At 43.5% G+C, this 23,920-nt stretch overlaps 1 long non-coding RNA gene across 1 annotated transcript in view; it reads right to left on the bottom strand.

The window, feature by feature from the left end:
* Positions 1 to 23,920, bottom strand: part of LOC139233613 (uncharacterized) — an 85,039-nt gene that overhangs the window by 11,209 nt on the left and 49,910 nt on the right. The gene's annotated exons all lie outside the window — the stretch shown is intronic.

Below are 23,920 nucleotides of genomic sequence, written 5' to 3'. Positions count from 1 at the left end.
CCCGAAGGAATGAATACATAAAGTTCCCCATGACCACCCAGGCAACGCGTGACAGGGCTGGAGGCTTCTTCAGGATTGCTGGCTTTCCAAAGGTACAGGGCTGCATTGATTGTACCCACGATCACCTTGCGAGCACCTTTGGACGATTCCGAGATGTATAGGAACAGAAACGGCTTCCACTCCATTAATGTGCAGCTCATGTGTGATGATATGCATTGCATCATGTCAGTTGGTGCAAGGTACCCTGGGAGCACCCATGATGCATTCATCCTACGCGACAGCGTTATATCTGCCATGTTTAATTAGCAGCCAGAAGGGCATAGCTGGCTATTGGGAGACAAAGGGTATGGCCTCGCCACCTGGCTCATGATGCCCCTATGCGTAACCCGGATGGAAGCTGACCGGGAATACAACATGTCACACATTGCGACGTGCAGCATAATAGAGAGGACAATTGGCATCTTGAAACAGCGTTTCCGATGCCTGGACCATTCCGGAGGCTACTTGCTGTACTCCGCTGAGATTGTCGGTCAGTTCACTGTTGTGTGCTACATGCTGCATAACTTAGCCATCATGAGGTAGCAGCACCTGGTAGTGAAAGACCCACCTGCGGTGAGAGTGGCTGATGATAATGATGAGGAAGATGCAGATGACAAGGAGGAGGAAGATGAGGATGAGGAAGCTATGCAACTACCTGAACCCGAAGCACGACGGCGGAGGAGGGCGGGCCGTCATGCCCCTTTAACCATTGCTCGAGCCTTGCACCAGCGGCTCATCCGTGAACGCTTTGTTGACTGAAGGCTCAGTGGCAACTATTCCACATGGACCATGTGTACTGTTTGGACCTGTTCCGTAATGTTGTATTCAGTTAATGGAACAAATGATGCAAATAATTCTTGTTTAATTCAAAAGTTGTGTTAATAATCAAACAATAATGGAAATGACTCCATTGTAATTTAAGATATATGTTATTCAAAAGATTAACAAATATTTATTTGTACTTAACTTAACTTTAATAAACATATTCTTGTATCAAACTTTAAAGTTTTCACTTAAGATCACTTACAAATTTTAAGATCAGTTACAAACTCTAAGATCACTTCAAAACTTTAAGATCATTTACTAACTTTTAAACTTGTAAATTTACATAACTTACAAAAAACTTTTAATTTGAGAACAACAGTTACAACAGTAACAACAATAATAACAGCAACAACAACAACAACAACAACAACAACAGCAAAGAAAGGCTGCACCAATCTCTCCTCCATCTGCAACCGCCCGCTGCGTTTGGTCTTGGTGGCTCCATCACCCTTGCCCACAGGCAGTGACGCAGCGTTTCTCATGTTGGTCCCAAGCTTATTCTTTCGAACATCTCGGGTAATGTGCACTTCGTGATGCGGGGTGGGCAGGCAGTAATGTGGAAGGCCCGGCTTGGGCCTCATTAGAGGCTGGTCTGGGGATTGGAGTGGCAGTGGCAGTTGATTTTGTCAATGGGTGTGGGGTCTGGGTGGGTTCTTTTATTGCAGCAGCTAACTCCAAAATTCCCTCTCTCATGTGCCCTGACAGTGTCTCAACTACCTCCAACATTCCCTCCCTCATGATCGCCGCCAGTGTCTCAGCTACCTGTGACATGCCCTCCCTCATGTTGAGCAATAGTGTATCAATGACCTGCAACATTCCCTCCCTCAGGTTCACTGACAGCGCATCAGCTACCTGCGACATTCCCTTCCTCATGTGCATCAACATGGTTTCATCTGACTGAGACACTCCCTTCCTCATGTTCCCGGACAGCGTTCCCATTTCTCGTGAGAGTGTTGTTACTTCTCCCAACAGTCCCGATATCTCATCACCCACCCCACTGATGGTGTCCAGGAGTGATTGCGTAACGTCAATGCTCTCCGCACTCATTGCCATCATGGAAACCATATCTTTTAGATCCTGCACCTCAGGAGAGTGCGGTTGAGCTCTCCTTCCCCTCCTCACCTTGGGTGTGCCTTGCTGCACCCCACCACTGGAACCCACAGCCTCGGACAGTGGGGCCCTGGGTGTGCCTCACTGCATCCCACTGGAATCCCCAGCCTCGGATGGTAGGAAACCATGGAATGTCCCACCAACACTCAAGCCACTACTCAGGGAAGGGGCTGGCACCTGACTGGGCGGCACCTACACCTCCTCCAAAGTGAGCACATCAGTGGGGGATTCATCCATCTCCATCCCCTCCCCCTCATCCCCATGCTCTTGGTCTGGAAGGTGGGATTAGAAGATGTTCTCCTCTTCAGGCTCGTTCTCGTCTGAATCGTCTTCTGCATCGTCAGGGTTGGCCTCAAGTTCTTCAAAATATAACAGAACAGACCAATGGTTAGCAGCAGAGAAGGGGGCAGGGTGGCATGAGTAGGCTCACACAGCGCAGGCAGCAGGCTCATTTGATGGACCATGATGAATAATAGCACATTCCATCAACCGAAGCGTAGCTGAGGGATAACATCCCCATGAACCGAAGCATGGCTAGCCTGCACAGTACTTAACATTTAGCAAAGTCAGACTGTGGAATTTGCAGGACTTACCCTCTCCCTCGAGTGTGGTGGAGGCAGGACCCATCAAAGCAGCGACCCTCTCTTCCAGGGTTGTCAGCGGGTGAAGATTTGCCAGGCATCTTCCTATTAAAGTTCTATCTCATTTGTTGTGTGCCACTTTCCTCTGCAAAGATGAATACATAACTTTTCAGAGCGGGTGACTTTTTGCTGGGTGGGACATATACAGATGGTCACATTTACAATTGCAATTCCATTGAAAACGTAACATATTACTGACACTAACTACTTGACCAAGGTCCTGCCACTTCTTTTTGCACGGGCCTCCAGACCTCAGGGTGGTCACCATTGCACAGTAATCTTCCGCAAATTGGTTCCAGCGTTTCTTCATTTCTTTTGCTGGAACTTTTATGTGACCTCTGCTGGTGTCCAGCTCCTGCCATCTTCCCTCAATCCACAGTGACTAGTGCCTGCACTTCATCCTGTAAGAACTTCTTGGTCCTTGCGCCACGTTGCATCTTGTATTGCAGCTCTGATTTTTCCAATGAGAATTAGCACACAACTGGCTCTTTAAAAATGGCTGATTGCAGACCGGGAGCCATACTGGTCATGCGCACCCATCGCAATCACGTCAAAAACTTCCTTTTTTTTCACGCATGCGCAGACGGGGGGGGCATCGTTTTTTCGGAGCACACGGTTGGCTCCACCCCCAAGGCTGCAGGACAGGCTGCTTGGAGCCAGTTTTGAAAAATAGAATGGGGAAACTTGGCACATTTATTTTTGGAGTAGTTCTGGCCTAGAAAAACGGGGGTAACTTTGGTAATATGCCTAAAAACGGCTTTGGGCAAAATTGAGCCCTGGATTTGGATATGCGGGGCATAATTTCAAAATTTGCAAATGATATGAAACTCACGAATGCAATAAACAATGAGGAGGATCATAACAGACTTCTAGCGGACATAGATAGAATGGTAAAATGGGCAGACACGTGGTGGATGAAATTTAACAGAGAAGTGTGAAATGATACATTTTGATAGGAAGAATAAGGCGAGGTAATATGAACTAAATGGTACAATTTTAAAGGGGCTGCAGGAATAGAGATCCTCAGGGTTTATGTACACAAATCTTTGAAGGTGTTGAGAGGGCTGCTGAAAAAACATATGTGAATCTTGGCTTTATTAATTGAGGCAAAGGCTGGAACTTTCCCCTAAAAATATCCCGTCTCCAGCACAACCACTTCTGGTTTTGCCGGAGGTGGGACGGGGGCGGGCAGGCAATCTGCTGCTAGGGGGCATCACCTTAATTGAAATATAATAATGAGACTAATTACCATATTTGAAGCGAGCGTAAGCAACGGCAGAACTGCCGACCTGCCCAAAATGTCGGCTGCTGCGTGCCACGCCAGAAGTGGGCGGAAGCAAGTCTGCCGCCATTGTTTCACCAAAACCGGCCTTATCAGCTGCTGCTAAGGGATGAATTTCATGGCCTTGGTATCCATTGATACCAGTGTTTCAGCCAATGAGTTGGAAGCAGAGTGGGACTTATGTCAGAACTCACAGGAATCAATAATTGTATGCAAACAAAGTATATTTACTCGGCAAACACCAAACAATGGGATAGACTTTCAGCATAGATCGCTACCGCCCATATATGTGCGATATTTCCAGCGGTAGTGGTTATCCCACCTTTAAGAACCGCTGGAATATCGCTCATTTTAAAAACTGCTAGTTTCGCCTTTTTTATTTGGGTGGTAGTGGTAATGATATCAAGTGGGCGGTAGTGATCTATTCAGTCATGCAAGGCCAGCGTCCCTAGCACGGCCGTTCTGTGCATGCGCAATTTATTTTTCCACCACTTAACTTTTCCTATGATTGGGGAGGTCAGGGGTCACCTGCGCATGTGTAGAACAGAAAGGGAGGGAGAGAGAGCGTGCGAGACACACAGGCTTGCAGCCAGATCAAGTGAAAGGAGAATATTTGAAGTTTTAATAGTTTGACAAAAATTATAATACATTTCGAAGAGAAATTATGGACATTGAAAAAGTTGTAATGAGTGACGTGGGTGAGGTGGCTGAGGTTGGAGGGAGAAAAAGGACCAAGTGATTTTCAGATGAGGCCAACGCAGCCTTGGTCCATGAAGTGGAAAGCAGGTGGAGCCAATTAACCCAGGGTGGGCATGGGAAACCCCTTCCAAATGTGTACCAACGTATATGGGCGGATATTGCGGAGGTAGTGTTATCGGCTTCCCACGATTATCATGAGCTGAGCCAGTGCCGCAAATGCTGGAACGACCTGGTTGTGTCAACGAGAGTAAGTACGAACTTTAATAACTTTAATTATGCACTGACTCATTACTTAAAATGTAAATCTGCCAGATTGTAATTAAGCTTGGTAAGCAGGGTAATCTTGGTGTCACGCATTACTTCCTATGCACGATCTTATCACATTGCTTGTCTGAACGTAGATGTGTTAATCAATTGCAGCCAAACTGTACTAGTATATAACATATGACATATAACATTAATGGGACATTGATGAAAAGCATTGGCGATGTCTAATTGTGGATGTCCATCTGTGTGTTCTGTAATAGTACCTGGGCAGTTAGCTTATACCATGCTCTTGTCATCTTTGCAGAAGAAGATATCTGCCAATCGTGCGATGCGTCGGCACACGGGAGGAGGACCCGCAGAGTTGGCAGAACTCACCTCGAGGAGCGGGCCGCAACCCTTGTTGGGGTCCATAATTGCTCAGCCAACTGTGGTGGTGCAGATCTGGTTGTGGCTCCACGTAAGTAATGTATAACCACCAGGTAAGTTAATGTAATTTAATGCTGTTTGAGTATAATATATGAATTATGTAATGTAATGTAATTAATGCTGGGATCATAAAACCTTATTATAATGCCATGCAGTTTCTGTACTTTCTGTTCATGTTAATTAAATGTAACATCTGTCGGTGATATCTAATGCAGTAGTGTTTCTCCTCCTACATATGCCTGCACAGCATAAGCATTCTCATGTCACCCTGGCCCTCCCCTCCTCTTCTACTAACTTCTCATATTGGCCCAGAAATCCCGGTTTCTCTTTCCCGTGGGTGTGCGACTAGATTTTAGAAAAAAGATGCCCATCTACCTGAAGCTGCTGCGGCCACCCGAGATCCCAGTCCAGAGGCCTCTCTTGACTGCACGTTGCAGCGCATGCACGTGCGCAGACTTGGAGCTGGAGTCACATGGCTCTGGGCAGCCAATCAGGTGCAGTATATTCTCATTCATAGTAATAAGAGTTTCAGACTTACGAAACTCCTATTACTATGAATGAGAAACACTCCCAAAATACTAATAAAAGATAGAAAAAATGTACAACATATTTTTATTAATTTAAATTAAAGTTATTAATGTATTTAAAAAATATATATTCTCCCGATTTTTAAAAAAGTTTTTTTAATTGTGCTTTAAAATAAACTTACCGTAGTGGGGAAGGTTTTTAAGAATAAAATGTGTTTTTATAACTTTATTTTAAAATGTCTTTGTGTATTTTTAAACACTTATGCTTGTAAAAGCAGGCTATGCGCCTGCTTTTATCAAGCGCAAAAATTTTGAGGACATTTGCTGGGCAAGATATGCGTAAATCCCGCAATCTTGCCAAAGCAAATGTCCTCACTCCAGCTTGACAGATTGGAAAAGCCGGTTTTCAGCGCATACACATTGCACACTGAAAACTGGCTTTTCCGATGCCTTCCCGGGTCCGTAGACACTCTGTACTGACCTGGGGCGCAGGAATTTCTGGGCCATTATGTTTTCTAGTTGCCCAAGAGTATCGCAGAAATTTGGAGCTCCCTGGAGCATCGCCCCTTTTGCTTCAAGTGGTGCTCAGCAGCGGAGACGAGACCACAGAGGAGGAGGATCGGATTGATGACCCTCAACCATGCTGCTCAACCCAACATGTGAAGGAGGGGGACTCGGGGAGTCAAGGGTCCAATCTACCTGCGGCCACCTCTTCCTCAACTGAGGAAATAGTGAGACCAAGCGGCTTGCAGCAGGGCACACCAAGTGGTCCAGCACCTACACTGAATCCGCGGAGGTTGATTCGGCGAGGTAGGCATGCTCAGAGACAGACAGACGTCACCTGGACGGTAGTACTGTCTAGGGTGAGCGCCGACATTGGTCAAGAGCTCCTCCAGGCGATAGGTGGGTTAACCGGCACATTGCCACACTTTCAACTTGTCATTCGGAGGACATGGCGCAGCTGATTGCAGTAATGCGGTGAACTGCCGATTCTGTCGTGCCATGCAGCAGATGATGGACTCAGTATATGGCACTGCACCCAAAGGTGCTGTACCACCTATGCCAGCAGATGAGAGTCAGGAGGAAGCAGTGGCTTCTGACCCTGGAGACGGGTCTTCGGATACTTATTCTTCTCCGGGATCCCGAGAAGTGACTCTGCCACTGTCACCCCCACCCCCTCATCCCCCCACAGCAGCAGCGCTCGAGGTGCCCTGCTGCAAGACGGCTTGGAGTAAATGCAGGTAGGACCAGAGGCAGGAGCAATGTTAGGGAGAAAGGGTGTGTTAAGGTCAGGGAGGGTAGAGGCAGAGGCAGAGGAAGCGGTGGCCGCAGGTAGAAATTTTGCCTGGTTGGAGGCACGGGCGTGTTGTTGTTATTGTTGTTATAGTTATTTAAATTGTTATAAAAAAATTGTTGACTGTTGGGGGCGGCGGGGGAGGTGTTCTAGTCTGTAATTTTTGCATCTGTTATTTGTTTCTTCCCATTTAAAATTTTTATATGTACGTCTAAAATTTCTAAAAAAGGTTTTTTCAATTGTTAAATTATTACACTTACAATTGTTGTGCAGTGTCTTTTACAAACAAACGGTTAACCATCAATACAAGGGTTGCAAACAATGGCCAGGCCAGGCAAGGATGAAATATAACTTAATGTAACTGTCACTAACGTAACTTCAAGCAAAGCGTTCATTTATGAGCTGCCTACGCAACAGTCTTGCAGTTGTGTATCTAGCACGGGGCTTCTCCTGTGGTGTCGGGGTTGTACAATGGGTTCATCGCCAGGCTGATTGTCCTCCCCAGGTCCTCGTCCTCCTCCTCCTCCACCTCCTCTTCTGCCTTCCCTCTCGCCTGAGGTGGACCGGCTGTCCCATCTGGCAATTACTGTCCTCTCCTGATAGTTAAGTTATGCAACAAGCAGCACACTATAATGAACTCAGTGACCTGCTCAGGGTGGTATTGCAGGCTGTCTCCACAGTGGTCCAGGCTTCTGAAGTGCTGCTTCAGCACTCCAATTGTCTTTTGGATGATATTGCATGTGGCTATATGACTCTGATTGTAGCGATGCTCGGCATCTGTCTGGGGCTTATAGAGGGGAGTCAAGAGCCAGGTAGCGAGGCCGTGTCCTTTGTCACGTAGCATCCAGTATTGATCTTGTGGCTGACTATTAAAAAGGTCAGAGACAGTGCTCTCATGCAAGATGTGCGCATCATGAATGCTCCCTGGAAAATTGGCATTTACTCTCATGATTATTTGCTTGTGGTCAACAACGAGTTGCACGTTCAGGGAGTGGAATCCCTTTCGGTTATGGTAAACCTCTGCTTCCTCTAAAGGTGCTCACACGGTGATGTGCATGCAGTCTATTGCACCTTGGACCTTGGGGAAGTTTGCTATTCTCGAGAACCCCAATGCCCTCTCACTCTGTACCTCCTTGGTCATAGGGAAGTTTATAAAGTCAATCCTGAATGCGTGAAGGGTTTCAGTCACCTGGCGAATGCAGTAATGTATGGCATGCTAAGAGATGCAGCAAATGTCGCCAACTGTGGTCTGAAAGGAGCCCGATGCATAGAAGGAAAGTGCTGCAATAACCTTAACCTCAACAGGCAGTGCGGTCCTGATGGTGCTGCTAGGCTGCAGATCTCCCTTAATTAGCTGGCATATCTCACTAATGATCTCTTTACGGAAGCGTAGCCTTCTAACGCACATTGTATCAGACAGGTTCAGGTATGAACGCTGCTCGCTGTAAATGCATTGGGTGTAAGGTCTCCTCCTCCTCAGCAGTTTGCCACCTCTTTGATTGGGCACATAATGTTCTTCAATGAACCTTCTCCCATCTCTATTCTGCAGCATGTGAGTAGTCAGCAATACTGGCTGAGAAATTACAGGCCCCATTACTATAAATGCCCGAATCTGTCTTCAAAATTCTTGAATTGTCCTGAAACAACCACAAATTTACTCAAAATTGACCTCAATGTGTTCCGATGATTGTCAAGATTTTAAAACACCCTTAAAATCATTCATAAATGACTTCAATGCTCCCATCAACTTTAAGCAGCCTTTTCTTCAACTTCATCTGATTTACAACATGGTGTCCATATCACGGGGTTAAGGCCTGAGCGTTTTTTGGGCAGGTGGTAATTTGGGTGGTATATGGGCAAAATGCCGAAAGTAGTGCTCGGCAATAATTTGGGCGGTGTTTGGGCATTAGTTTCCATTACAAACAATCTTCTGGGCAGTACAGGAGTGATGACGTCAGATTTTAGAAAAAAAAATGATGCGGGCGGTTTCGCTCATCGCTGGCGATATTTGAATGTCAAATGTACTGCCGCCGATAAATGGGCGGTAAACGGGTGGTAGTTTCCATTTCTATACATATATGGGCGGTAAAGAGCTTCTCAGCGGTAATATGGGCAGTAAATGGGCAGATGGATGCTGAAAGTCTGGTCCAAAGCCTATTTAAACAGTGCACTGCAGCAAACAGTCTACAGAGCTTATTTAAAAAGAGCTTTATGAACTACAGCAAACAGAACATAACAGAAACCACAGCAATGTCTACCGATAAAAGCAGAGTAATTTCTCCAGCAAAATGCAGTGAGTGGAGGATAGTTACATACAAATTATATGCGTAAAGTTAATCCCAGTCACTTAAAACATTGCTGGCTCCAGGGATGTTTGACAGGAGAATTACCCAATCATCTTAATTCTGGCTGGGAATAGTGGTTTTACAATGTGCAGCCGATTAGACCTTCTGCTTGCCCATTTGCCATTGCCTTGACTCTGTCCGAGATCCCAGGGATGAGATTATTTAAATAACTGGGGTTGTCACCTGCATTAGTACTTGTGCTATTGTTCCACTCAGTAGAACTAGCAGAATTTCAGAATGCTATCTTACTGCTTTATCAGGTGGAGAGATGCTGGTCTGGCTGAAGTTTCAACAATCCCAAATTTTGCTTCAATGCTGCTTTCTTGAGTGAGAGAGGGAACAGAGCTGGAGCAGCACTAGAGCAGTCGGAGTAAGTTTGAGTAGGAATCGAGCACAGGCAAAGGCCATACCTGGTAGCATCGCAGAGATTTATAAGTGGGTCTGGAAATCAGTAGAGATTGCGTAGAGTATGCACAATGTCCAGGGTGGAGCAATAATAAAGGGTGAATGTGAAGCTATCACCTGAGTTGAGAATTGGTTGAATTATATCCCAGTGAACTGATTGATCTCTGGTGTCTCTTGATTTGCACAAATCTCTGTCTGGTTCTGATGGTGGAATGTCACAGCTCTTTGATTCTGTTTTCTGATTGGTTAGAGGGACTCTACTGCAGTACAGTATTACATTTACACATTCACAAATACACAAAACTTTAATAATATAGATTATAAATTAATATGGGATGCTATAGAGTGATTTCCAGGAAGTAATCTATTTCAAGGATTCAAATGACTATTATAAATCATTTGAGGTCCACTCATGGGTTCTATCATCTGAACCCTTTGATTAGATTTCTGCTGTGTAAATTACTCTAGGTATTCATTATTTTTTGTATAATGACATTATATAATTTGTAATTACTCCAGGTATCCATTATTTTCTGTATAATGACATTATATAATTCCACTAATTTATTGTCATTAATCTAGTTCCTTTCAAATTGCTGCAGGAAATTAAAATTTGCCAGAAGCATATTTGATTTCAGATCCAAATACAGGTATATTGCAAATAAATGATGTAAAATTATGCACTGGCTGCATTTTTAAAAGAGTTCAATTATTAACTAGAAAACTAATTATGTTTACCCATAAGTCTTTAGATTATTGCCTTGCTCTTTCATTATTCCAGTTAATTATAAGGCACATTCTGGGATTTCTCCACTCTGAAAATAATCAAAGATACTCAGCATCTGCCCTGTCTTGTATCCTGTCCAATTTATGTGATCTACCAAAACAGTTTCAAGTTTGCCAGTCTCTGAAAGTATCATTTTACTGCATGCACACAGTTATTGGATTTTGAAAACATTGCAGATATCAGAAGGTTCAGTAATGACTAGACAATGGAAACTTGGCAAACAGCTTATCCTATTGCTTTTCAGTTTCTGCAGTGGTATCTAACTTTGATCAGCAGAGGGCAAGAAGATTCAATTTTCAAATATTGAAAACACGTCAATAATATTTTAAGAGTGGCTATTAAATTTATACAACCCAGCCTTCCAAGGTGACTTTCTAGATAAGTGATCCATCACTATTAAATAAAGATGATATGCAATATTAGTCTTTTCTATAATTCAGTTACCTTCATCTGTTCATCTGCTATGGGCAGTACACCGTCAGTCAAAGAAAGAGATCAATTAAACTGTGCCTTTAATTCTGGGTTGACTGTCACTGATGATAGAGAATCAGCTTAATCTGCTTTGTAAAACACAAATAGAAAATGCTGGAAATACACAGCACTTTATGTTTTTTTCTGGCTCAATTTGTTTTATGTGGTTTTGTTTCCCAAGTTACAGGTTATGACTAGTTTAAAGCTGCAATCTATTTATCTGTCAATATGTTTCTGTTCCTAAATTCATGTCTTATTTCAGTCAGACTGATTCCTCAACTGGGGACTCTGAGCATCGAGCAACCTTTGGGAAAATGATGGTCAGGAAATCACAGGTCCACAGTATAAATGTATGAATGGAAAATCAAATTCTGTTTGTCCACAATTTATTGATCAGTCTTCCCTGTTCCTCATCAGGATCAGCCAATCAGTCAACCAGATCTATTGTCAGGCAATGACCATCTCCAACAAGGGAGAGCCTAACTACCTCCCCTTTACATTCAATAGCATTACCATCACCTAATCCCTACCATCAACCTCTTGGAGGTTAGCATTGACCGGAAACTCAATTGGACCAGGCACATAAATGTTGTGGTTACTACAGCAGGTCAGAGGCTGCCTATTCCGTGGTGAGTGACTTACCTTCTAACTCCCCAAAGCCTCCCTACCATCTATAAGCCACAAGTAGGAGTGTTGAAGGAAACCTGGAGGTGATGCTATCCACATGCTCCTGCTGTCCTTGTCCTTCTAGGTGAAGATGGTCACAGGTTTGGGAAATGCTGCTGAAGGAACTTCAGCGGGTTACTGCAGTGCATACTGTAGATAGTACATAATGCAGCTATAGTACTCCAATGGTGGACGGTCACACACCATCCCAACTTGGACATATATCGGCATTCCTTCATCATTGCTGGATCAAAATCCTGGAACTCCCTATCCAACATCACTGTGGGAGTACGTTCACCACATGGACTGCAGTGCATTCACGAAGAAGGCTCACCACCACCTTCTCAAAGGCAACTAGGGATGAGAAATAAATGCTGGCCAGTGACATGCACATCCCGAGAATGAATAATTAAAAAAAGCACTTAGAGGAGACTGACAGCATGTTGTTCCAGAGTAAGGAAAGGAGCCTCAGCAGAGTCCCTTCACGACTGAGCATCACACCTATGAGAGTCCAGCTGCTAATAAAAGTGATTCCAGCCTCTGTGTGCTATAGGTGAGAATGTTAATGAGAGCAGCAATTCCTGACCGCTGTATGCAGTAAGAATTGGATAGGAATGGCACTGAGTGGAGAGGGAAGTAGGAAATAGATGTCAATAAAGAGAGAAATAGATGGAGATAAAGTGGAGAGGTAAGAGTGAAATGAAGGGAAGAGCAAAGCAGCAGAAGAGAGCAGTGCTTTGGGGTAAAGAAAGAAGAAAGTGGGAACAGCACTTTTGAATGTGTGGGGTGGGGGCAGGATGTGGAGTACCAGCATGTACTGGTCTGTGCCAACTTGAATGAGTGGGAAGAATAATGAGAGTTTGAATGAGAGGTTGGAAGATGAGTACCTGCTTCAACGGCATTAGAGAGTGAGAAGAGTGCCAAGTTTAATTGAGTGTGGGGGGCGTGGAGAGAAGACTGCCATCATGAATAGGAGATGGAAGCAGAGTGCCAGGTTGAATTGTCAGGGTAGAGGGAGAAGAGCATCACTATAAAGTGGATGAATTGAAGGAGGAGAGTGTGTCCCTGTGGATGATGGGGACTTGGATGGGGGACAGTGGGGGGGGGGGGTGAAATTCAACTTCAGTGGGGACACAAAACAGTAGTGGTAGTGGATCAGCCTCTCATCATACTCCCCACCCAATTTTCCTTTCTACTGACTTGCACTTCACAGGATTGCTAAAGAAAGAATGCTGGAATTACACTGATGCAGTTGAGGGATTCTTTGAGATTGGGGCTAAAACTCATTATTGGAACAGAAATCAGATGTTTAATTCTGCATCTGACCATGTTAAGTCTAATTCTGGTGTGATTTCACATTCTCGTGCTCCCACATGTCTCCATGTTAAAATGTGAACAATCAGTGTCCTGATGAACCATCCCTGAGAGAGAACCAACATTAACTACAAGCACAATAAGTAAGTAGACTTTATAGTGAATGAATTACTCAGTATATCAAAAAGCTGTTTTGAATATAATAATTTAGTTAACAAAGAAGGATAGGATGATATAAGCCACTTTGTGATTCGCTCAGTTTTATTTACCTATTGTGTCAAACAGGTGGGTATAAAAACTGACTTTGAAAATTCAAGATATAAAAATGATTTGTGCCTTAATTAATGAGGGTGGATTTCCTTTGGTTGCTATGTTAGTGACACTATAAGCATAGCAAGAAGATGGTGACTATTTCTAATGAAATGGTGAAAATGTTCACAAATAACAGTTTTGTTGGAGATAATGATCAAATAAAAACTTCAGCTCATGTTATTAAGTTTCACTGAATGACCCTCTAAGCCAATTGGTTATTAGATTATATACTTCTTTATTAAAAAGACTTTATATCACGGAAATCCTGACATCACTTGAGGAATGTTTGTTACCCAGGTAATATTTATTCCATAGTCAGCTGTGTGATGAAATATTTCTTTGGGAGTCTGGCTGAGTAGTTAACTTATGAGTGATAAAGCTGCAAGTGAGTTATCATCTGCCTTACAAGCAAAAATAAAAATCATATGGCTGGCCATTGTGTATTTGCGAGCAGTTCCAAGTGTGCAACGGTTTCGAGGTGAACGACTGGGTGATGTCATCAAAGCCCAGGTCGCCGTTTGGAGCGTGGGCAGGAACATCAAGAGGGCCCAGGTACAGCAGAAGTGCGGGAAGGTTGGGGTGGATGAGTGACGAGAGATCGTGGCAGAGGTGCAGCGAATGGTTGAGGCAGAGGAGCAGCGAGAGATCGTGGCAGAAGTGCAGCAAATGATCGGGGCAGAGGAGCAGTGAGAGATCGTGGCTGAGGTGTGGCGAATATTTTGTGGTGGAGGAGCGGTGCAAGTTCGTGGCGGAGAAGCGGTGAGAGATCGTGGTAGAGGTGCAGAGAATGTTTGTGGCGGAGGAGCAGCGAATGTTTGGTGCGGAGGTGCAGTGAAGGATCGTGGCAGAGGTGTGGAGAATATTTTGTGGTGGAGGAGCGGCGCGAGATCGTGGCGGAGGAGCGGCGAGAGATCATGATGGAGGTGCGGCAAATGAGGGTACGGGGCCCAGAAGAGCCAAGGGCCCAGGGGCAGCATGGGCCAGCCCACACTGCAATATGTGTGCGCTCTAGATCCATGCAGCAGAGCAGGTCTCCAGTCATTCTGGTTAACCCTTGCCCCTGGACCAAGACCTAGCTCTGTCAAGCCCGTGTGGTGGCTAATGTGCAATGGTCAGCACACGTTAAAAAAATCCATGCACAGGCATCTTCCACCCCTGGAGTTCAGGACTGGAATATCGGGTCCTTCATTGAAACATCTGTGAACATCATTCCTTTTGGTGTGGAAGCAAGTCATCCTTGTTCGAGCGACCGCCGATGATGATTTTAATTTTTTATTATTTATTATACATGTTTCATTTATTTTGATTTTTTTTTTACTGATGGAAATGAAGGACCTAATTGTTGGAATCAGACCAACTTCAGAAATCATGTCAGTTTGTCAAGTATCACATTGAAGAAAATGCCAGGGAAGGAGGTGCTGATAACTATGTGGACCTGGCTGTCTGGAAGGACTTAGAGGACTTAGAAGGTATCTGCTACCACTGGGAAGGATCTGGAGAATGTTTACTCTCTTTAATTAAGTGAATTTTGATCTCATAATTTCTCTGTCACTGTTATATGTGCAAAGGTTTTTGTCAGTTAGTTAAAATAGGTTTTCATTTTTACTTTTGAGCATTTAATATAATTTGTTAGATTTTATTAAAGCTAATTATTGTTGATAACAATCTCCAGGCAAAGAACCAACAGTTATCGTAACAAGTTCTGCCTGGGGCTAATGACTAGCTATGCTCTGCAGGGGTCTGTTCCGGGTCATCTGCTGTTCAAACTATTCATAAATGACTTGGAGCAGAATACTGCTTCGAATATTATAACATTTGTTGACAATACCAAGCTATGTGGCCGGGGAACAAATAGAAAGGAGATAAACAGCATTCAAAAAGATCTGGACCAATCAAACAAATGGGTAAAGGAATAGCAGATAAATATTAATGTCAATAAAATGCAAGGTCATGCATATTGGAATAGGAAATGTATACAGGATGAAAGGGTGTCCTTTAGCAAAAACAGAGAAGGAAAATGATCTGTGTTTGATCATTAATCAGTCACAAAATATTTTGAATTAATATGAAGCTATTTTAAAACAAAACTATTCAAATACTAGTATGCAGATTGAGGATAAGAACAAATGTGGGAAGGTGTTATTCTAAACTTCTATAGATTACTAGTAAGGCCTCATTTAGAATATTGGGCCTGGATGACAAACTGCCCACTACCACCTGTTTACCACCCGCTTACCGCCGAAAAATACAAGTTTAGTCAAAAAACAAATACATACCTTCGATACACTGCCTGTGGAAGATTCATGAGTGATATAACGCCAGGCAGTACACACACTGCCCACCCATGTAGAACTGCCCACATACCGCCCCAAAGTGAAAGTTTCATGACATACCGCCGGAACTGCATACCGTCCTGGAGAAGGTGCTTTTAAGTGGATCTTGTGGGCTGTATGGACACAGATCTTTACAGTTCTCCACAGTTTGATGTATTTTTAAATGGATTGTGGTATTTTCTAGTGTTAGCCAATAATATGAATGGTCTAATAAAGCCTTACTTATTCCTTTATTAATGAACTATAATAAAAATGTTATTAGTCTCTCTCAACCCCCAGTCTCTCCCCCCTCCCCCCCGCAGTCTCTCCCCCCACAGTCTCTCTCACCCCCAGTCTCTTCCCCCCCCCCACCCAGTCTCACTCACCCCCCAGTCTCTCCCTCCCTCCAACAGTGATCTCTCTACCCCCCCTCTCCCCACAGCGATCTCTCCCCACTCACAGCAATCCTCCCCCCATCGCACCCCCCCTCCAACCACAGCGATCTCAGGCCAGTAGTCTCTGGCCTCTCGTCGATGCTTCTCGGGGGGGTGGAGCTTGACAGCCATGCGCGTGTGTGCACAACTTGGGAGCCGAAGATTCCCGAGTCAGAAGGCCTGCTCCACCCATCACCACCCGCTGCACTCCGCTCACGCTCCTGCCGAGAAAAGCAGAATGAATCTCCCACCCACTCAACCCCCGCGGTATGGGACGGTAAAAAACACGCACCGCCCAGGGACTGCCGAATAATGGGCGGAATTTAGCTTTGTCAAAATTTGGGCCCATTATAGAAAATAGGTGCAAGAGTAAGCCATTCGGCCCTTCGAGCCTGCACTTATATGCAACTAATGCCCCTAACATCAAAAAGACATTGATATATTGGTGTGTTCAGAGGAGTGTGTCATGGAGGATCCTTGAAATTAATGCTTTAAATTATGAGAAGTGATGCACAGAGTTGAATTTATTTTGAGACTGAGGGCAATGTGATTTAGGTCATTAAAAAAACTGCAAGGGATAAGATATATAGATGCAAGCAGATGTGGACTTTGTACTAAACGACTTAAGCAACACAGGTTTCAAATGTAAAAGATGACACTAGAAATTAGAAGAATCCTTTTTTCACAATGAAAAATAGATATATAGACAGACTCTGAGCAAAACCAATTGCACCTGGTTTGATCAACTCCTTCAAAACGGACTTGGGGCAAAGATTTCCCCTATATTGGTGGAGGGAAATCTTAAACTAATTCTTTACAAATAGGCTTACAATTTGCAACACGTAGCACACAGAGGGAATGTTCCACATGGTTAAGAATGTGATTGGAGATTATAAGGATAGTCTGCTTACATCTATATTAACATGACTACATTGTGGATGTCGATTTAGCTGTGCATATCCTTGCGCTATGCAATCCTTAAAGTTCTGCAACGTGTTAAATATTGTTTTGCTTCACATTCCTGAATCCCAGTATGTTTAGAATTAAACTCTTTTGCCACCTTGAAAGCATCTCACCATTGCAAATGGGTCATTCTGGATCAACTTACGGAAATTTAAATTTAACGCTTTCCAAATAAACTGAACCAAGGCTGATTTGTTAATTCCCCATTGGTCAGCATGCTGGGCTAAAATGCTCTGGCCCACCCCACTGCTGCACTGAAAGCAATGAACAGTAAAGTATGCTAGCAACTGAGATGAAGCAATGCAGTTCTCATGCCAACAAAATAATGACTTTTATTAGGAGTCAATCACACTATGGTAAGTTGTTCAAAATAATTAATATACAAATAAATTATTTTCTTTAAACCCCACTTGAAACTCAAAGGCAAGGCTACTGCAGAATTTCATCATGGAGTATTTATTTAATGGTTTTATTATATTTAAAGACATTTTGTGAACACTAATGGTTAACATTCAAACATGCAAAAACATTAGCGAGGAAAAGACTAGCTGGCCCATATACCCTGTCCCATAGTTCTGATGCCTTGTGCATCACATCAAGAGACCCCTTACCCCCAGGTACCATGTGGTCTCCTGGGAGACCAGATTGAAAATCCAAGGCCAATTAAGGGAGCAAAGTCTGGAAACTTCCTCCCTGCTCTCTCTAGGTCCAAGGCACCACATCCACCATGAATTATATTGTTTGGTACCTACCTTTTGGATGATGCGATCTCTGTCCCAACCAAGAACCAGCCTTCCTCTCTCTTGAAGGTATATAGTGAATCAGTACTCACCGCATAAGCTGGCAATTTGTTCCATGGGTCTATTATTTTATAGGGAAAAATAACACCTAACATCTAACCTATTTCTTCTCTTTCATAATTTATATGCATGATCTCTGGTCCTCCGCAATCCATCTAATTGAAATAATTTGTCAGCGTGTAACACAATCTAATCCTTTCATTATTTTATAGACCTCAATCAAATCACCTCTAAATCTACGCTTCGCTAAAGTGTATAGAACCAGCCCTTTAAGTTGTTTCATAAGAATTAAGCTGCAGAGGAAAATACATTACTATTTCAATAATGGTGTCTTCATTCTCATAAAGTCTGTAGAAAATCCCCAGCAGAGAAGCATTCGAACCTTTATATATCAGCTACTCAAGACTGGTTCAGAGGTACTTCACCCAAGTGCCTCAAACTTAAGTGACTGGGCCCAAACAAATAAAACCTCATTGAACTTGTGGACTGAACTTGCTGAATTCATCCTCATGACTCAAAATAAACCAGGCATGCAATGGACAGCATAATTTGACCCCAACCACTTGACAATAGTGTATCTCGAATTGCTAGCCACTCCAATGTTCAACTCCTCACATAAAAGACTGTCTCTGAACATTTTGCAAGAGGAAGAGAATGGACACTGAGAAAGGAGTGAGGGAATCTGGGAGGAAACTAAAGGCACAACCAAACAGGTAGGCTTTAAAGATGCTTTGAAACAAAGGAAGACAGGGACAGCGTTAGCAAAGCAGAGAAGTTAAAGATTAAAGATCCAGAAGACGGGCGCAGTAACTGAAAGATTGGAAAGGAAGTGGAGTGGAGAGGGTGGGGAACAAGTGGCATTGCAGTGTCAGAGAATACAAGTTGGACGCATGAAGGATAACGTCAATGGGGGCAATATCGGATCAACCGCCTATTACACATCTTGCCTAATTTTCCTGATGAAGTCAATTGGAAAGAAAATCGAGCGAGTGTAAAATGGGCTGCCGATTCATTATCGCCCATTTTGTTCTACTGTCAAAGACCAATTTCATCCACAATTACTTTACTTGGCTACAACACTTGGCTAACAAGAGGTCACATTCACATTTTTAAATTTGCTTCATAAATAATACTTAGAACAAGCCACCCCAGCCCCGACTGTTCATTGGCTAGATAAACCACATGGTGTGTCACTGAGCGTACTGGCCAGGAAGGTTTAAGACATTGATTTTCAGCCAACCATTATTCCACAATTCAGAGTGTGTTGAATTGTTACCCTCACCTCTGTACAGTACAACATGCTGTGACCAAACCAAAATGTTCTTTTGCTGACAAGCCTGCATTTTTTCCCCCTAAGAAAGTCATAACAGTGCTGGTGGTGTTTCGTGCTGGGTCATTACAACGGCTGCAAAAATCAACCTAAAATGTCTGTCGAACCATTTGCATTTCCAACAAATCAGCACTAGCTGTGGGCCTCAAAAATCTCCTGCACATGCGACATTGATTAATCAGGTGTATGTGAACATGTGTCATCTGAAGAATTTCTAATGCACAGTTTTGGCAAATCTTAACGTTGGTTTGAAAATCCCTTCAAAGCAAAGTCCCATGCTGCTTGTTTGCCACCCTCTCCACTCTGCTATCCGAAGCTAATCTTTCAGTTATTATGCCCCTGTCTTTTGGAACTTTATTCTGGAGTCTCACTGGAGTAATTCCCGTTCACATTATACATGTTCTGGTAACATTAAGAGGTTATGTAAAATAGGATTAGTATTACTTGAATCAAATTACATTTTGCCATTCGTCTGCTACTGTGTATTTATCAAAATATGAGGTAGAAATTAGAATTGCGGGGCAGGAAGGTCAAAGGTTAATCGTAACCAACTAATATTCCATTATTTGTTGATTAGTTCTTTCGAAATAAGTAACCAACTTAATTCTGGTCATTTTCCAGATTTTGCTTGATGTCAAATATAATTCTTGTCTTGTGCACATTTGTTTTTTATAGCCAAATGTCATCTTATTTTTCTGGGAACCTACACTGTGTATACAACCATAAAGGCATTTATGTATTCATTGGACAGATTTATATTTTGTACACACCATGCAGACTCATACAAAAGATCAATGTTCCCTTTTCTCACCTTTGGAAAACAGCAAACAGTTAATTATTATACCTTGGAGTGTAGGATTTACTGTTATATAATATGGAGTTGATGCAGTATGGTTTGGGTTATGGATAAATAATTTAAAATTCTGTTACAACTGTATAGTTTATAGATATTTAATAGATGAATTATAAATGTAACTGCATAATATATGAACATTAGAAGAATAAATATTATAAATGACTATTTGATGTGCTATTAGACTGCATATATTTTGCCCGCAAGGAGGCAAAGCAATGTACAAACCTTGGATCTATGATTTATGTGAGTCATTGCATACTAGAGAGTGATGTTGTTGTTGATCCTGCAACCTGTCTTTCCCACTGGGGAACAAAGCCTGCAGGAAGCACACTTCAGAAAATTGCGGGCATGGAGGCCATCATTTTCCAAACATTCAAATAAAGAATCTGAACACACAAAAGAAGAGCCAGGAATAGATCTACCCAGTCACACAATCACCTGAGCAAAACAAGAACAATTGTAAAACACCTGAAGCCAGTTTATGACCCAATCAGTTGCATGAAGTTTTCTGAGAATGAATTTGCCTATGACAGTGAAGCAAAGCATAGGAAATAATAACGTAAAATTAAAACAGAAAATGCTGGAAATATTCAGGCAGCATCTGTGGAAAGAGAAATAGAGTTAACATTTCAGGTTGCTGACCTTTCGAAACGTTAATTCTGTTTCTCTCTCCACAAATGCTGCCTGACCGACTGTGTATTTCCAGCATTTTCTGTTTTTATTTTATAATATTTTTCCTATGCTTTGTTTTAGTATAGGAAATATAATGCAATAGGCAGGATATGGTGCACATGTGACATTATCTAAAAAGTCGATTGCGTAGCCCCTTTTGTTGGGCACTACAGATGCCGTTTTGGGTGAAAATGGCATCTGAACCTCATGCGCACACTTCTGGTACGGGCGGTGCCAGCTGCCATCTTGGTAAGGACGTTAACGTCGGTGCTAGAATCGTGCACCAAAAGTATGTAGAGTAGGCAGATCGTGATGTCAATCAATGTGCGATGCTGATTCGACGTCAGTGCTGCCATTTTTGTCATCAATGCTAGAACTGACATCCTATGTTCACCTCGTGCAGCTGAACATGTGTTCAACAGCTGCAAGGACCCCCCAACCCTACCAGTGATATTTAAGGAGATCATCAACCACTCTCAGGTGAGTTGCTGATTAATTTCTACTGACGCTGTGGAAGTGTTTGGAGATTTCCAGAGTTGCTTAATGTTGGTGAAGTGCCAGGAAGTGGTGCTGCAATATAGAAACATAGAAAATAGGAGCAGAAGAATGGCCATTCATCCCTTCGAGTCTGCACCGCCATTCAATATCATCATGGCTGATCCTCTATCTCAACACCATATTCCCGCTTTTTCCCCATACCCCTTGATGCCTTTTGTTTCTAGAAATCTATCTATCTCCCTCTTAAATATATTCAGTGACTTGGCCTCCACAGCCTTCTGTGTGAAAACATTTCTCCTCATCTCGGTTCTAAATTTCCTACTCTGTATCCTGAGACTGTGACCCCTAGATTACCCAGCCAGGGGAAACATCCTCCCCGCATCCAGTCTATCCAACCCTGTCAGAATTTTATACATTTCATTGAGACCCCCTCTCATTCTTCTAAATTCTAGTGAATACAGGCATAGTCGATGCAATCTCTCCTCATACGACAGTCCTGCCACCCCAGGAATCAGTCTGGTGAACGTTCGCTGCACTCCCTCTATGGCAAGTATATCCTTTCTTAGGAAAGGAGACCAAAACTGCACACAGTACTCCAGGTGTGGTCCCACCAAGGCCCCGTACAACTGTAGTAAGACATCCTTGCTCCTGTACTCAAATCCTCTTGCAATGAAGGTCAACATACCATTTATTTGCCTTCCTAACTGCTTGCTGCACCTGCATGTTTGCTTTCAATGACTGGTGTACAAGGACACCCAGGTCCCTCTATACATCGACACTTCCCAGGCCATCACCATTTAAATAATACTTTGATCTTATGTTTTTCCTACCAAAGTGGATAACTTCACATTTATGCATGTTATACTGCATCTGCCATGTGTTTGCCCACTCATTCAACCTATCTAAATCGCCTTGCAGCATCTCTGTATCCTCCTTACAACTCACAATCCCAGCTACTTCTGTGTCACCAGCAAACTTGGAAATATTACAGTTGGTTCCCTCATCCAAATCATTTATATATATTGTGAATAGCTGGGGCCCAAGCACTCATCCCTGTGGTACCCCAATCGTCACTGCCCGCCACCACACCTACTCTCTGTTTCATGTCAGTTAACCAAATTTCAATCCATGCTAATACATCCACTGGTTCTCCCTTATCTATTCTATCAGTTACATCCTCAAAAAACTCCAGTAGGTTTGTCAAACATGATTTTCATTTCATAAATCCATGTTGACTTTGTTTAATCCTGTTGATATTGTTGTGTATGGAGAAAGAGTCAGACTGAACACTGTGAGCTCAAAGTGAAATGTGACAGTCTTTTATTGCAGGTCTCCAGAGTGCCTCTCCAACCTGTGAAGCCTCCTTAAATACCTGCGCTCCCAAGGGATTATGGGATCCCTTGGGACTCCAGGGGATGAGCCCTCTGGTGGCTGTACAGAGTAAGTACAAGTTTACATATATAACAACACGCCCCCGCCAAAGTCAATAGTGCAACTATTTACAATGTGAGTTGATGTGGGGCCCTTCTTGCCTTGGTTGATTGTCTCGGTGTGAAAGCTGGTGTTGTTGAATCATTTGTTGGGCCCTCGCTGGGCTGCTGTTCAGCTAGCCTTGCTGGGCTGCCTGGTGTGTTGGGCCCTGCTGGGCTGCTGTGGATGATGTGTTCTGCCTCGTGGTTAACCGTGGTGCTGGTTGCCACTGGTGTGTATGTTGGGGGATCAAAAAAGGTAGGGTCCAAGGTGGATTGCTCAGGATAGTCCTTGAATCTGAGTTTGATTTGATCCAAGTGTTACCGGTGAATTAGTCCATTTGAAAGTTTGATCCAAAACACCCTGCTCCCCTCTTTGGCCACGACAGTGCCGGGAAGCCACTTGGGACCTTGTCCATAATTTAATACAAATACATGATCATTGATTTCAATCTCGCGTGACACATTTGCGCTATCATGGTATGCACTTTGTTGAAGCCGCCTGCTCTCTACCTGTTCATGCAGATCAGGATGAACTAACGAGAGCCTTGTCTTAAGTTCTCTTTTCATTTTCAAGGGTGGGATCCCATTGAGTGAGTGGCGTCTTCTGCATTAGCTAAGCAGACTCGGGGTAGGCAAGTCTGCAGTGAGCCCTCAGTTACCCTTTTTAAGCCTTGCTTGATAGTTTGCACTGCTCTCTCTGCCTGACCATTGGACGCTGGTTTAAACGGGGTAGATGTGACATGTTTGATCCCGTTACGGGTCATGAATTCTTTGAACTCAGCACTAGTAAAACATGGCCCGTTGTCACTCACCAGTACATCGGGTAGGCTGTGTGTGGCAAAGATGGCCCGCAGGCTTTCAGTGGTGGCAGCGGAGGCGCTAGCCAACATGATCTCACATTCAATCCACTTGGAGTACGCCTCTACAACCACAAGGAACATTTTACCCAAGAACGGGTCTGCATTGTCGACGTGTACCCTAGACCACAGATTGGAGGGCCAAGACCATAAACTTAATGGCGCCTCCTTGGCTGCATTGCTTAACTGTGAGCATGTATTACATCTGTGAACGCAGTAACTCTAAGACTGCATCGATACCGGGTCACCACACGTGGGATCTGGCTATCGCTTTCATCATTACGATGCCTGGGTGGGTACTGTGGAGGTCATTAAT

The sequence above is a fragment of the Pristiophorus japonicus genome, chromosome 2 (genome assembly GCF_044704955.1).
Source record: "Pristiophorus japonicus isolate sPriJap1 chromosome 2, sPriJap1.hap1, whole genome shotgun sequence".
Taxonomy (NCBI): Eukaryota; Metazoa; Chordata; class Chondrichthyes; family Pristiophoridae; genus Pristiophorus; species Pristiophorus japonicus.
The sequence above is the reverse complement of the archived record's forward strand: the minus strand, read 5'-3'. Positions and strand labels throughout refer to the sequence as shown.